Source organism: Protopterus annectens, chromosome 2.part0 (genome assembly GCF_019279795.1).
Source record: "Protopterus annectens isolate FY-2018-M chromosome 2.part0, PAN1.0, whole genome shotgun sequence".
Taxonomy (NCBI): Eukaryota; Metazoa; Chordata; order Ceratodontiformes; family Protopteridae; genus Protopterus; species Protopterus annectens.
In genome coordinates, this window is record NC_056728.1 from 1800183875 (window position 1) to 1800197577 (window position 13703).

Here is a 13703-nt window from a genome sequence, read left to right on the forward strand (position 1 = left end):
TGTATACTCTAGAAGTTCGGTCAAAAAGGACTTTGTACAAGACAACCAAGTTTGTGTAACAGTACTATCTCTGCACCATAATACCAACGTCTCCTTAAGTTTCCTGTGAATCTTTGGATTCCCTCTTACATTTGCACCTTCTGTAAATATTGTTTTTCTAAGCTTAAATGTAAATTGTTTCTAAACTTAGGCAGGGGAACTGAGTGGTATGAGTTATCACAATTCCATTGCTCAAACAACTCCACTAATCACTGAGACAGTGCACTCAGCTGCACTGAGAGAGCTCAGGCCTGAACCCTGGGCACTGAGTTTAGAATTTGAAAGGCTTCTGTAGGTTTGGGTTGAGTACTTCTGCATTATGGATGTTGCTTCCTTCCTGCCCACTGGAGCCACCTTCTCTTCCTAACTAACTCTGCTTGTATTATCCCCTCAATTCCACCATTAATTTCAGTGGTTTATACTGAATTAGTCCAAGATATACGTGCCTCATCTCTAATAATGAAATTACTATGTTAACCCTTTTGCTGTTTAATTATCTGCTAGTTGCTGTGTTAACTGATTATTATGCATTCCTTTTTCATGTTACTTATCCTCACTTGGGGGCATCCTTTTTCCCATCTTTCACAAACATTGTTCTTACTTGGTCTTTCCTTTGGATACCTTCACAAAAATATGGCATTTTACAAAAAATGAATTCCTCTCTACTCCAAGATTTCCTTTCTTGCTTTTATTTATAGGCACCAGAATAAAATCACTAAGTTTAGTAAAACATATCTTGGTACATACCATGAACAAACAACTAAAGAGGCTTTCCTGCTATGGTAGATCAGGAGTCGATGAGCACTTTGTAAAATACCTGAAGGCATGTACTACATTTCTCTCTGTCCCCTTCAAGCATATTTTAGTAGGTGATGAGACACTCAAGGTAATGAATTTATATAATAACCCCTTAACAACAAAGTAAGTTGCACCTCTGAGTAAAGGTTGAAATCGTAAATTAAGCAGATGACCTCATGTAGTAGATAAATTAACTTAGATAAAATTGTTCATCAGGCAATCAAAAGCAGAATGAAGTGCCAGTGACACTGATTCTATAGGCTGCAGAAAGGCTAGCATTTTTAATCCACTCCTCCATCACATCCTGTCAATCTTCAATTCTGTATGTGAGGAAGACATCCGAGGATTGTTATCTAAGCCAGGAAAGGAAAGTTATCAAACCTCATACAAAGAGTCTGAGGCAGTAACTCGGTGACAAAGCATACATATATGAAGGCTGGCAAGAGTGGAGTGCTAATTATCATGGGCAATGTTAACTATAAATACATCAATGAACTGTTGCTGGAGTCTTCCTGTTATGTTGGGGTGGATTTGCTAAATATTTATAAAGCCTAAAGAATTATAGATTTTACCCTATTTGATCTATTGCATTCTGCTGGCATTTGCTCTAAACTATATGACTATTTTGTGTCAAAACCTGTAGCAGTAACTCTTTTTGAGATATTGAAATATAATAAAGTTCAAAAGGATCTGCCATTTTGTCTTTTTTTTGAGGGGGGCATAATGGATACAAAATGGAACTACTGAAGTGTTGAGAAGTCAGAAAACTGAATGCCATTCATACCTTTCATCCTCTTAGCACAAACACATTTGGACAAAGCCAAAAATAATGGTGGGACAAAGTCTGCATAATAGGGAGAAATTTTAAATATTGTTCTTATAAACTTAGAAATTTGCTAGAATAAAAGGTATTGCATTACCATGCATTTTCTGAAGGATGTGAAGTCTAAAACTCAAGTACTTGTCATTAATTAGTAAATTTAGTCCTCACTGATTTGCCACAAAAATCTAGAAATCCACAAATTTTATGAGGAAGAGACCAAAAATATCAGGCAAAAATCTGGACATTCTGTGAAACTCTATACTGTTGAGAGGTCTGATGCCATTATATACCATACTAAATCCTTTGCTAAAGGTTCCTTTGATTTTGTTTAAAAGATTAGTAATATGATTATTACTTTACTGAATTTATTAGTTTGTATAAATGTCAAAGCTTTGCATGCAATAATTCCTCAACTGGAAGATATTAATGACATTGGAGAGGTTTTAAGAAGATATTCGTTACATCTGGACAGTCATTTTGACAATAATGACTTATTATAAGTGATTTTAGAAAATAATTTGCTTTATATTTGATAAAGAGATACTCCTGGGGATTCATTAAAGGGCCTAGAATGAGTCATATGGCTCATGCTAAAATGGACCTGCTTCCACTATGAGCTAATCTGAGATTCGCAGAAATGTTAGACATAATGAGGTAAGACGTCATTATCAACTAATCTGCATGTCTCTGAATTGCAGTTACTACAGAAACATGTAGATCATTGCTGGTCTGCACTTCATTGTAGTAAACTGCTGCCTGTGTATGCACTTTCACTTTCCCACACACACAGGTACACATTCACACACACACACACACACACACACACACACACACACACACACACACACACACACACACACACACACACACACACACACACTCCTCTACTTGTTCCCCTGACTTGTTTTTCCTCCTGTGGTTCCCTTCCACCCCTGATCACCATAACAGTATAATTGCCATTATGGCACATTAGTAAAATCCCTGGTGTCTAGTGTCCCCCAATGCCTGATCCCCTTAACAGTTGAAGTGCCATTATGGCACATATGTATTATACCCTGGTGACTACTGTGTCCTTTCACCTCACTCCCTGGTTCCTTGCTTTGATGTCAGTTCTTTTTTATTTTATTTATCCTTTGTTGGGCATCACAGTGGCACAGTAGATAGTTTTGTTGCTTCACAGCAAGAAGTTCTTTGATTCAGATTTCAGCTAGGGTGCCTTCTGTGTGGAGTCTGCATGTCCTCGCTGTTTTTGCATAGTTTTTTTTCTGTATGATCTGGTTTCCACCCTAAGTCCAAACACATGAATTAGGTAGACTGGATGCTATAAATTGGCCATAGGTATGTGTGTGCGTGCGGGTGTGTGTGTGTGTGTGTGTGTGTATGTGTGTGTGTCTGTGTGTGCATATGTATGTGTGGTATGGAAGAACAAACATAGAAGGGCTAGCCACCAGGCGGTGTGATCTTTGGAACTAGGTGACTGTCACTGTTGAAGTGACACCCTGACCCCATGTGCAAAAATGAGAGAAAGGGGTTGTGGATGGATGGATGGATGGATGGATGGATCGATCGATCGATCGATCAATGGATTTATCCTTTGTTGACCAAGTTAGTCCCATTAGGTTAATAACCTCTTTCCAGGGGAGACCCAAATGGAACTTATACTACTAGGAACATTTGGCCAGGGTGTCAGGGAACTTATGCCATTCTTTTTAATAGGTGACATAGGATATTTTACATCCACTAGAGTTACCACCAACTCAATGAGATGGTACCTTGGTTTAACATCTCATCTGAAGGACAACATATTCAGGAGTACAGCACCTACATTTAGAGCAATCTTTGGTGTCTAGTGTTCTTCCACCCCTGTGCCATTAAGACACTTAGGTTGAATGTATCTGTAGTGTCTAGTGGCTTCCTTCACCCCCTGACCCCCATGCCATTGTTGTGAAAGATAGCTGAATATGGCAAAAGGCCATATTCTATACTGCAACTTTGTGGGGCCAGCCGTGCTGATCTACATGGCTAAGCAATTTCTTGAATTGTTTGGGTGTGTAGATACCTTCCTGGAGATGTTTCCATGGAAGTGAGCAATGGGTAATTAGCATATACCTCTTCCCTGGACTTCCTCATTAGCATTTAACACAGTGATGGTGCCAGTGCTACACAGTGCTGCATGTTTTCATACTACAGTGTTGTGCAGCACCATGTTAGGCAGTTGCTGAATAGCAAAAAGGCATGTGATGTGCACATGCTGTTGTACCTTCCTAAATATATCCCACTGTAATGAAATTTTACAGGTAACAATGGGACCAGCATGACTCCAGATTTCATTCTGGTTATGGCTAGATGGGAAAATAAGTTTGCATTTTAATTCAGATTACGTCAATTTATTTTTGGATTGGCAAGAGAACCTGGGATGTTTCAATGAATTCTTAGAGGACATCAACAGGGGCACTATTGTTGAAGTTAACTGCACCCATTTCTTTTCTCTTTACATTATCCTGATGTTGGGGTTTTCAAGACTTTAGATAGTATATGGTTAAAACTAAAATGAAAGTGCAAAACAATAGCTACTGGAACTTTGGGTGTAGACATACTTCATATATGAAACTTATTATCTGCAAATATACAAAGCTGAGTATATTTTTTTTGGTTATAGAGTTTGTTAATTGTTGCTTAGATCTCTGTTGAAACTGTTGTCTCACTGTTCTGAGAGACTGATCGGCAAATATACAGAGCTGAGAATATTTTTTTGTTTTAAAGTTTGTACTGTTAGTTGTTGCTTAGATCTCTGTTGAAACTGTTTTGTCCTACCCACCCTCCCTATTTTTGGTTTGTAGTTTAAATTTGGTGGCTTTTGCAGTTGGCCGCCCCACTGTATATTTGATTTGGGACACTCCCCCAGTTCCATCTGTTTACCATATTCTACCTAATAAACTCTTTCTGCACTTGCTTTTAGTCCTTTTTAATTTAATTGCATTTTTTAAACTGTCTTGGGTCTAATATTGCTGCATACTCAAGTGTGCTAGCTTGCACTGCATGTGAATTGTTTTTACTACAGTTTTTGCTACTTTTCCGTAAAAAAAAAAAAAAAAAAAAAAAAAAAATGTAAGCTTGTTTCCTATCTTCGCTGTAACTAGTGTTCCAGTTACAGATTTGCTGTATCCAGGACTGTATGTAAGCTTCTGAGCCCCCAAGCCTTTCTGTGTTGGAGGGAAGCCTTCTAGCTTATCAGTGGGAGTGGTAAGCACTAGGTAACCTGTCTACCACATAAGGAGTGGTTCTGGCCCAGAAATTGTAGTTATTGGCCGTTTGGGCAATCTTCCATCTCTCTCAACTTTCTGATTTGAAAGCCTGCATTTGCACTTGTTTCTGTCCTGTAACTCGTCTAGTGCAGATACAGATTCTTAGTTTTAGCACTTACATTTGCTTATTGATGCTCAGCACTTGTTCAGAACTTGTAAGCACTAAATAAGCTACTAATTACTATAGCACTCAATCGTCCTCATTATAGGTTCATAGGTTCATACTAGGTTATCTGACCTAGGGCATTTATAAGCCTAGCCAGAATGTGTTTGGCTTTCGCCACCCATTTTAAATTTATTTTGCTATGCCCTTTTTCGAGGTTAGTATACTGTGCCTCTGTCTAACAGTGACACAGAAGTGATACCCGGGGTAAACCTACGATCTCCCATCCACTCATCAAGATTCCACTTGAAGAGAGTCAATGAGGGACTCTGCCTAATCTGGACTGGGATTTTATTCGAGAGTGAACGGAGCCTCATGGTTATGAATCTGTCCCTCCAGCATGTCCTATTTATTTCAGTGCTGAGGTTCAAGTCTCTCGAGCGTGTAGCTCGATGGGATTTGGATTTTCTGAGGTGCAGCATGTCCATTAATTCCGGGTTGGACATGGCTTTATACGTCAGGCACAGATCGCCTCTGAACAGGCGGTATGCCACTGAGTAGAGCTGGAGTTTCTTTAACTGGGCAGCATATGGCATCTGTTTGAGCCCTTTGATCCTCTTGGTGAGGTACTTTTGGGGTCTTTCCAGTTGCTGCAGGTGTCTGGTAAGGTACATCCCAAAAGGGCATTGTACTCAATTATGGGCCTGATGAGGGATGAGTAAAGAGGCACGATGACCTCCCTGAACTAGATGTGAATCCCTTCATGATTAGGTGGGCTATATAAAATGTTTTTCTAACCACTTTGACCACGTGGTTGTCAAATGAGAGATTGCTATCAACTTGGGTCCCCAGGTCCCTAATTACTTCTTCTGTACTTAATGGATTACCACCTATGTGGTAATTTGTGGGCACAAAGGGGATGACTATACATTTTTTGGCATTTAGCTTGAGGCCATGGCTCTGGCACCAGTTGTCTGTTTCTATGAGGCCCTTTTGGAGGATGCTTGTGTCGGCTGGAGAGTCGATTATGGCGCCCAGTTTGCAGTCATCTGCGAACTTGGTCAGCCACAGTCCTTCCATGTTGGCCTGTACCTCCGAGAAATATATACCGAACAAGAGAGGTCCCAGGACTGAGCCTTGTGGGACACCACTTGTAATTGGTTTTGAGTCTGACATGGCTCCAGCAATTCTAACCATGTGGGTTCTGTCCTTGAGCCAGTTTGCAATCCATCTAGTGACATAGGGGTTTATATTTAAGCTGGTGAGCTTATCTATAATGCCCGAGTGGGGTATTGTATCGAAGGCCTTAGCGAGGTCCAGGTAGGCTGTGTGGACCGCCTTCCCCTCATCAATCGCCTTGGTGACTGTTTCAAAGAAATCAACCAGGTTTAAAAGGCAGGATCTGCCCTTAACAAAGCCGAACTGGGTAGGATCCAGTGTCTGTAGGTCCCCAATATCTTTATTTATGAGGTCCATGATGATCCTTTCCATAGCTTTGCAGACTAAGCTAGTCAGGCTTATGGGGTGATAGTTTCCAGGATCTGTTGAGGCACCACCTTTATGGAGAGGGACCACTGTTGCTGTACGCCACTCTTTGGGCACATATCCTGTAGTAAGGCTGAGATTGAACAGTAGTTTTATGTTTGGGTTTAGCTCTTCTTGGAGTTCATGTAGGGCGCAGCCCAGGACACCGTCTGGTCCCATTGATGCTGTGTTTTTTGCTTTGGAGAGGGCGGCTCTTACCTGAGCATCTGAGATGTCAGGGGGCAGCACTCTGCTGGGATAGATATTTGCCCTTTTGGTGGGGAGGGGGGGGAGAAATTTGCGCTGAACCTGTCAGCTAGGATGTTGGCAATGTCTGTGGGTTCAGTGTATTTTTTGTCATTTTGGACTAATTCTGAGCATATCTGGGAATTACCACCCAGGTTCCTAACATAACTAAAGAAAGCCTTGTGATTATCCTTAGTGTCCTGTGCAATTTTTCTCTCGAAGCTGGCCTTAGACAATTTTATGAGTGCCCGTAGTTTTTTGCTAATACTGATCAGTGGTGCCTTCCCTTTTTGGGATTTTGCTCTATCATTTAGTAGCTTCCTCCTTCTATTGTATAGTTTGTTTATGGCTGGGGTCCACCAGACAGGACGTCTGCCTTTGGAGGATTGGGTCTTGGTTTTATTCGGGATCGTATGATCCATGCATTCCTGAAGGTGTTCATAGAATGCATTTATAAAGGATTCTGTGGTCTGGGCCGTATTTTCCACAGGCCCGGGGGCTTTGAAGGATTCCACCTCGGTTTTGAGGAGTGTGAAATTTGCTTTAGAGAAGTTTTTCACTGTGGTTTTCTGGGCAGGGGGTGGGGTCGGGATGTGAATATCCAGTGAGATTAGTTTATGGTCTGATCTTACCAGTGAGGGATACACTTCTGGTCTGGAGCATAGAGTCCCCATGTTGGTGATGATCAGGTCCAGTATGTTTTCCCCTCTTGTGGGAGTGGTAACAAGTTGTTCCATAGCATTTGAGTTTATAAATTCTAGGAACCTTTGGGCTAGGGTGTTGGAGCTAGAGTAATGCTCCCAGTCTATGTTTGGGTAGTTGAAGTCGCCTAATATATAGAGGAAAACAGTTTTTGTACTTACTTTTCTCACTGGCTTAGAGAAAAACAGCTCTTGTACTCACTTTCCTCACCTAACTAGAGGAAAATAGCTTTTTATTCAGGCATGTCCAAGGGTCAGCTCCCAGTGTTCTCTCCTGTCTATCTGATGAATCTGGGCATCTTGGGGCAATGTAGAAATTGCCTCATGTACACAGACAACCCTCTCCTCCTACCACCCAACACTACAACCTGTGAGAGATGCACTTATCTAGCCAAACGGGAGGTAAAACTCTCTCCAACCAAGACTGAACTTGACAGTCATGAGGAGAAGGTAAACATTTGCACCACACCACACTCATCACATAGGCTCACTGAATCTACACCAACAAAATCCACACATAGTAACACAAAAACATTCGTGGAGGCTTTCAATAATAATCTGTCTAAGCAACAGAGACCTCCAAAGCAGAAACCCAAGCAACCTCCATCCCCCAACACAACCCAAATGACACATAGCCCACAGACTCAGTGTGCCACTCAACCAGAGCCAATAGGGCAAAACAACGTACCCAACACACTAGTCATAGGTGATTCTATAGTCAGACATACTGATGTCCCACTCACCAGGCTAAACAAGGAGAAGGTTACTGTCAGCTGTCTGTCAGCTGCCAGGATCCGCCACATAACACACACACTCAGGTCACTCCACAACAAGTACAAATATGACTTTGTCATTGTCCATGTTGGTGTGAATGACCTACCTCCCTGGACTACATGAAAAGAGACATGGAAGAACTCTCCGATCTTGTAGCCCAGGCAGGTATGACACTAGCCCTGAGTAGCATTCTGCCATCGCCCAGAATGATACCGCAGTACAAGGACAAAATGATTGACGTCAACAATTGGCTAAGCTTCTGGTGTCATTCTAAGGGGATCCAGTATCTGTCTGCTTGGGATGACATGGTCGACAGACCACGATACTTTGCCGCAGAAGGCCTGCACTGTCAACCCTGGGATTCTGGATACTGGCTAAGGCTCTTGCTGCCCCTATGGTGCCTTTTTTAGGCAGGGTTCAAATAACAAATTCACCACCATAACAGGAACAGGCAAGCAAAAACTGAGGGTAATGCTACTCAATGCTACAAGTCTAAATCTCAAAATGCACTCACTCGAGGCACTCCTTAAAAGGGAGAACATCGATATCTGTGCAGTGACTGAGACCTGGTTCAAGGCTCCAGAGAGCACCCCATGCATTACCAGGCTATAACTCATACCACACTTTTTGGCCATGTAACCTGGACCAAAACACCAAAGGCATAGGTGTGCCCATATTCATTAAAGTTATCCACACCTCCAGGCTAGTTGCTCAGTATAATGCATCAGAGGTTATACAAGTGCAACTAACTCTGGGCAAAACTGCAATCCAAATTGTAGCTTGCTACAGATCTCCCACCATGCCCCAGGATTCCCACGCCTCTTTTCTTGATGTACTGGAAAATATTAGGGTTCAACCAAACACCCTAATAATGGGCGACTTCAACTACCCGACCATTAACTGGGAAAACTACTCGTGTACCAACTCCTTAGCTCAACGCTTTCTGGAATTCATAAACTCCAATGCCCTAGATCAGTTATCCACGCCCCCACCAGGGGCAACAATATCCTAGACCTAGTCATTACCAACATGAGTGGCCGGTGTTCCACACCTGAAGTCAACTCCTCGTTGGTCCTATCCAACTATAAGGTAATCACCCTTGATATCCATATCCCGCCCTCACCCCCCATTAAGGAAACCACAGTGAAAAATTTCTTCAAAGCCAACTTCATGCTTCTTAAGACAAAAGTGGTGAACGTCATGACACCCATGCAGATGGACAATACAGTTACAACTGCTGAATCCTACAAAAATGCACTCTATAAGCACTTACATGAGTGCATAGATCGTGCTATCCCAAACAGAACCAAGACATTATCCTCCAAAAAAAGGAAGCCAGTCTGGTCGTCCCCTGCCATAAACAAACTGTACAACAGAAGGAAGAAACTGTTGCAAAAAAGAGTAAAATCCCATGAGTGGAGGAGCTCCCTCGTCAGCCTCAGTAAGAAGCTGAGATCCCTTATAAGATCCTCCAAAGCTAGCTATGAAAACAAAATTGCCACTAAATCCAAGGAAAACCACAAAGCATTCTATAGCTATGTCAAGAATCTAGATGGCAACACCCAGATCTGCTCTGAGTTACAGCACAAAGGCACGAAAATTACAGAACCAACTGATATTGCCAACATCCTGGCAGATAGGTACAGTGCTAACCTTACCCCCTCTCAACCCCTAAAGGGCCCATATCTATACAGGAAGAATGCAGAGTCCCTGTAATCACAACTATGCAGGTAAAAGCTGCACTCTCTAAAGCCAAAAACACAGCATCCATGGGACTGGACAACGTCCCAGGCTGGGTTTTACACGAACTTCAGAATGAACTGGCTCCCCACTTATGCACCATGTTCAATAATAACCTCACATCAGGCTTTGTGCCCACTGAAGGGTGCACAGCAACAGTTATTCCACTCCTCAAAGGGGGAGACACCACTGATCCCGGGAACTATTGACCTATTAGCCTGACGAGCCTGGTCTGCAAGGCCATGGAACGTATCATCATGGAACTCATAAACAAAGACATTGGTAACCTCCAATCTCTGGATCCCACCCAGTTCAGGTTTGTGAAAGGCAGATCATGCCTCCTGAATATGAACGACTTCTTTGAGGCAGTCACCATAGCCGTGGATGAGGGTAAGGTGGTTCACACAGCCTATCTTGACCTCGCCAAGGCTTTTGACACCATTCCCCAGTCTGGAATTATAGCTAAACTCACTAAACTAGGTATAAATCCCTACATCACAGGATGGGTTGCCAACTGGCTCACTGACAGAACCCACACTGTAAAAGTTGCAGACTCCAAATCTGACCTCAAAGCAGCGACAAGTAGAGTACCACAGGGTTCCGTCCTGGGACCTCTCCTGTTTGGTATCTACTTCTCTGAAGTACAGGCTAACACAGAAGGCCTCTGGCTAATGAGGTTCGTAGATGACTGCAAACTAGGAGCCATAGTCAAGTCCCCAAATGATGTGGACATCCTACAGAAGGGCCTCACTGAGACAGATGCCTGGTGTCAGAGCCATGGCCTCAAGCTGAATGCCAAAAAGTGCAGTGTCATCCCCTTTGGTAAAAACTCTGTACCCATGAACTACCACATAGGCAGCAATCTACTTAACACCAAATGTGTGATAAGAGACCTTGGGACCCAGGTGGACAGTAGTCTCTCCTTTGATAGTCACATCGCTACAGCAGTCGGGAAGTCCTTCTACGTGGCACACTTCATCATAAAAGGGCTCTCATCCAGGAAAAAAGAGGTCATTGTTCCCCTCTACTCGTCACTCATTAGACCCATTATAGAGTACAGTGCCCCTTTTGGAATGTACCTCACAAGACATCTGCAGCAGCTGGAAAGGCCACAGAAGTACCTCACAAAGAGGATTACTGGCCTCAGACAAATGCTCTACACTGACATTCTTCCTCAAAAAACTCCAGCTTTACTCCATAGCATATCGCTTACTCTGAGGTGATCTCTGCCTAACATATAAAGCTATGTCAAACCCAGAGCTGTTGGACATACTACACCTAAAGAAATCCCAATCCCTCCGAGCTACATGCTCTAGGGACCCAAACCTTGTCACCACAATAAACAGGACACACTGGAGGGATAGATTCCTGTCCCAGAGACTTCCTATACTCTGGAACAAGCTACCCATCTATGTCAAGCAAAGTTCTTCATTAGCACTCTTCAAGAAAAATCTTGATGAGTGGATGGGAAATAGGAAATACACCCCAGGGATCACTTCTGTATCTCTGCTGGACAGTGGCACAGGAAAATAACTTTCTTGGGTGGCGTAAGCTATGGTACCTTGCTGGCTAGGCTTACGTAGGCCCTTGGGCCGATAGCCTAGTTACCTACCTATGAACCTATGAACCAATAATAGGGTAAAAAGCCAAGACATTCTTTATTCTCACTAGCATGGATAAAGTATTTTAGTAGTTTGGAAAAGTTGAAAAAAATCTTCATTTGTATGGGGTATAATGGAAACAGTGTTCAATAAAATGAAATCAAAGAGACGTGATAGGCTCTACTAATTATTCCTTTTTTAATGGCAATTTCTTTTCTAGATTCTACTAAACACTCTAAAAAAGGAATAATTAGTAGATCATATAAAATATTGCATGATAACTATCAGAATCAGAGGAGGTTAGAAAGGTTTGGGAAGAGAGGCTGGATAAACAATTCACAAAGAAACAATGGGAGGATATATATATATATATATATATATATATATATATATATATATATATATATATATATATATATCACCCAAAAATGCAACAAAATCTAGAAGATTTAAGATTTTTGCTTGGAAATGTTTACATAGATAGTTTTATACCCCAAGTAGTCTCCAGAGAGTTGTTCCTCAGGTAGACAGCAAATGTTGGCAGTGTGATGTGGAAGAAAGAGGTACTTGGGAACCTTAAGGATTACCTGCAGAAGGCACTGTCATAGAGATGCTGGGGAGGTGGATTGTTGTGACGAGGGAGATGATTTTTCTGAGTTATGATACAGAATCGGAATTGCCGAGACATGGTAAGGCCTTGCTGTGTCTAATTATGTTGGTTGCCAAAAAAAGCAATTACTAGAAAATGGAAATCAGACTCTAAACCAACTATATTAGAAGTAGTGAATATAGTAACAGAGATAAAATAACTGGAATTGAGATCTTTAGAAAAGGGTAGGAGCAAACTAGATAGGAAAAAATGGGAATTGTGGGAACAATACATATGGGGAGGATTGAGGTTTAAAAGAAGTCAGAACTTAAATGAGCTATGTAATGTTTGACTAAAAATGATCGTATAGATTATAAGTGATGTATAATGTCTGCAACTGGGGGGTGTCAGTATGGTTTGTGATGTAAAATGCCTACAACTAGGATTGTGTCAGTGTGGGTTGTTTTCATTTATATAAATGTATGATTGCTTATGTCATAAGTGATGGTTTCATAAAGATGTTTCTTGTTTAAAAAAGTGGCAGGAATTGAATAATTTATGTAATGTTGCTTAGGTTATATGATATATAGCAATATATGTGAAGTATAATGTTTATTATTGTATTAATATAGCTTGATTACTTTTGTATACATGTATATTTGCCTATGTCACAAAAATGTGTGTTTAAATAAAAAAGAGGGAGACATGATAAGCATAAACCTGTCAAGGAGTTAATGCAGGTAGACTGCATACAAACTAGTGTTCTTAGTTATTCAAACGTGGTCAGGATGGGCATTATGTTTAGTGCTGATCTAAAAGGAATCAAGACTGTTGCTAGATAAACTTGGAAAAGTGTTAATGGAAGACTGTGTAGTAGACAAAATGATTAGTGAAGGTCCATTTTTTTTACATAAAACAGGAATCAATTTAAAAAAAGTTTGCTGGAAATTGAAATTAACAGGGAAAGCCAAGGAAAGTGACAACTTAGAACTATTAAAGGTAATGAGATGCATTTTTGTAGCTTTGTGGAACATGATATATCACAAATAGCCAATATTATTTAGATCAGAGATCTTGTATGACATATGAATATGATGGACAATACAGTCATAAGACCATTTTTGTGGTCTAGATAGAACACAGAACAGGAACACAAAAAGCTTTGTGGGAAAACTACAAAGCAATTGCAAAAGAGAATAAAAGAACACTGGTATGCTATTAAAACAAAGGCTGATCATAATGCTCATTTTAGACATACCTAACAATTTACTTCATTTACAAGGTTTAATTTTTTAATATTAAAATAAGTAGTAGAGGTATATAGAGGTGGGGATGTTGACCTGAATTTGAATAGGAGGGAGTTATATTGGCTATTACTTTTATAAGTGAAAATATTTCCTGGATTACATGAGTATTTTAATATCAAAACTAAACTAAGGCTGAGAATTTTAAAATGACAT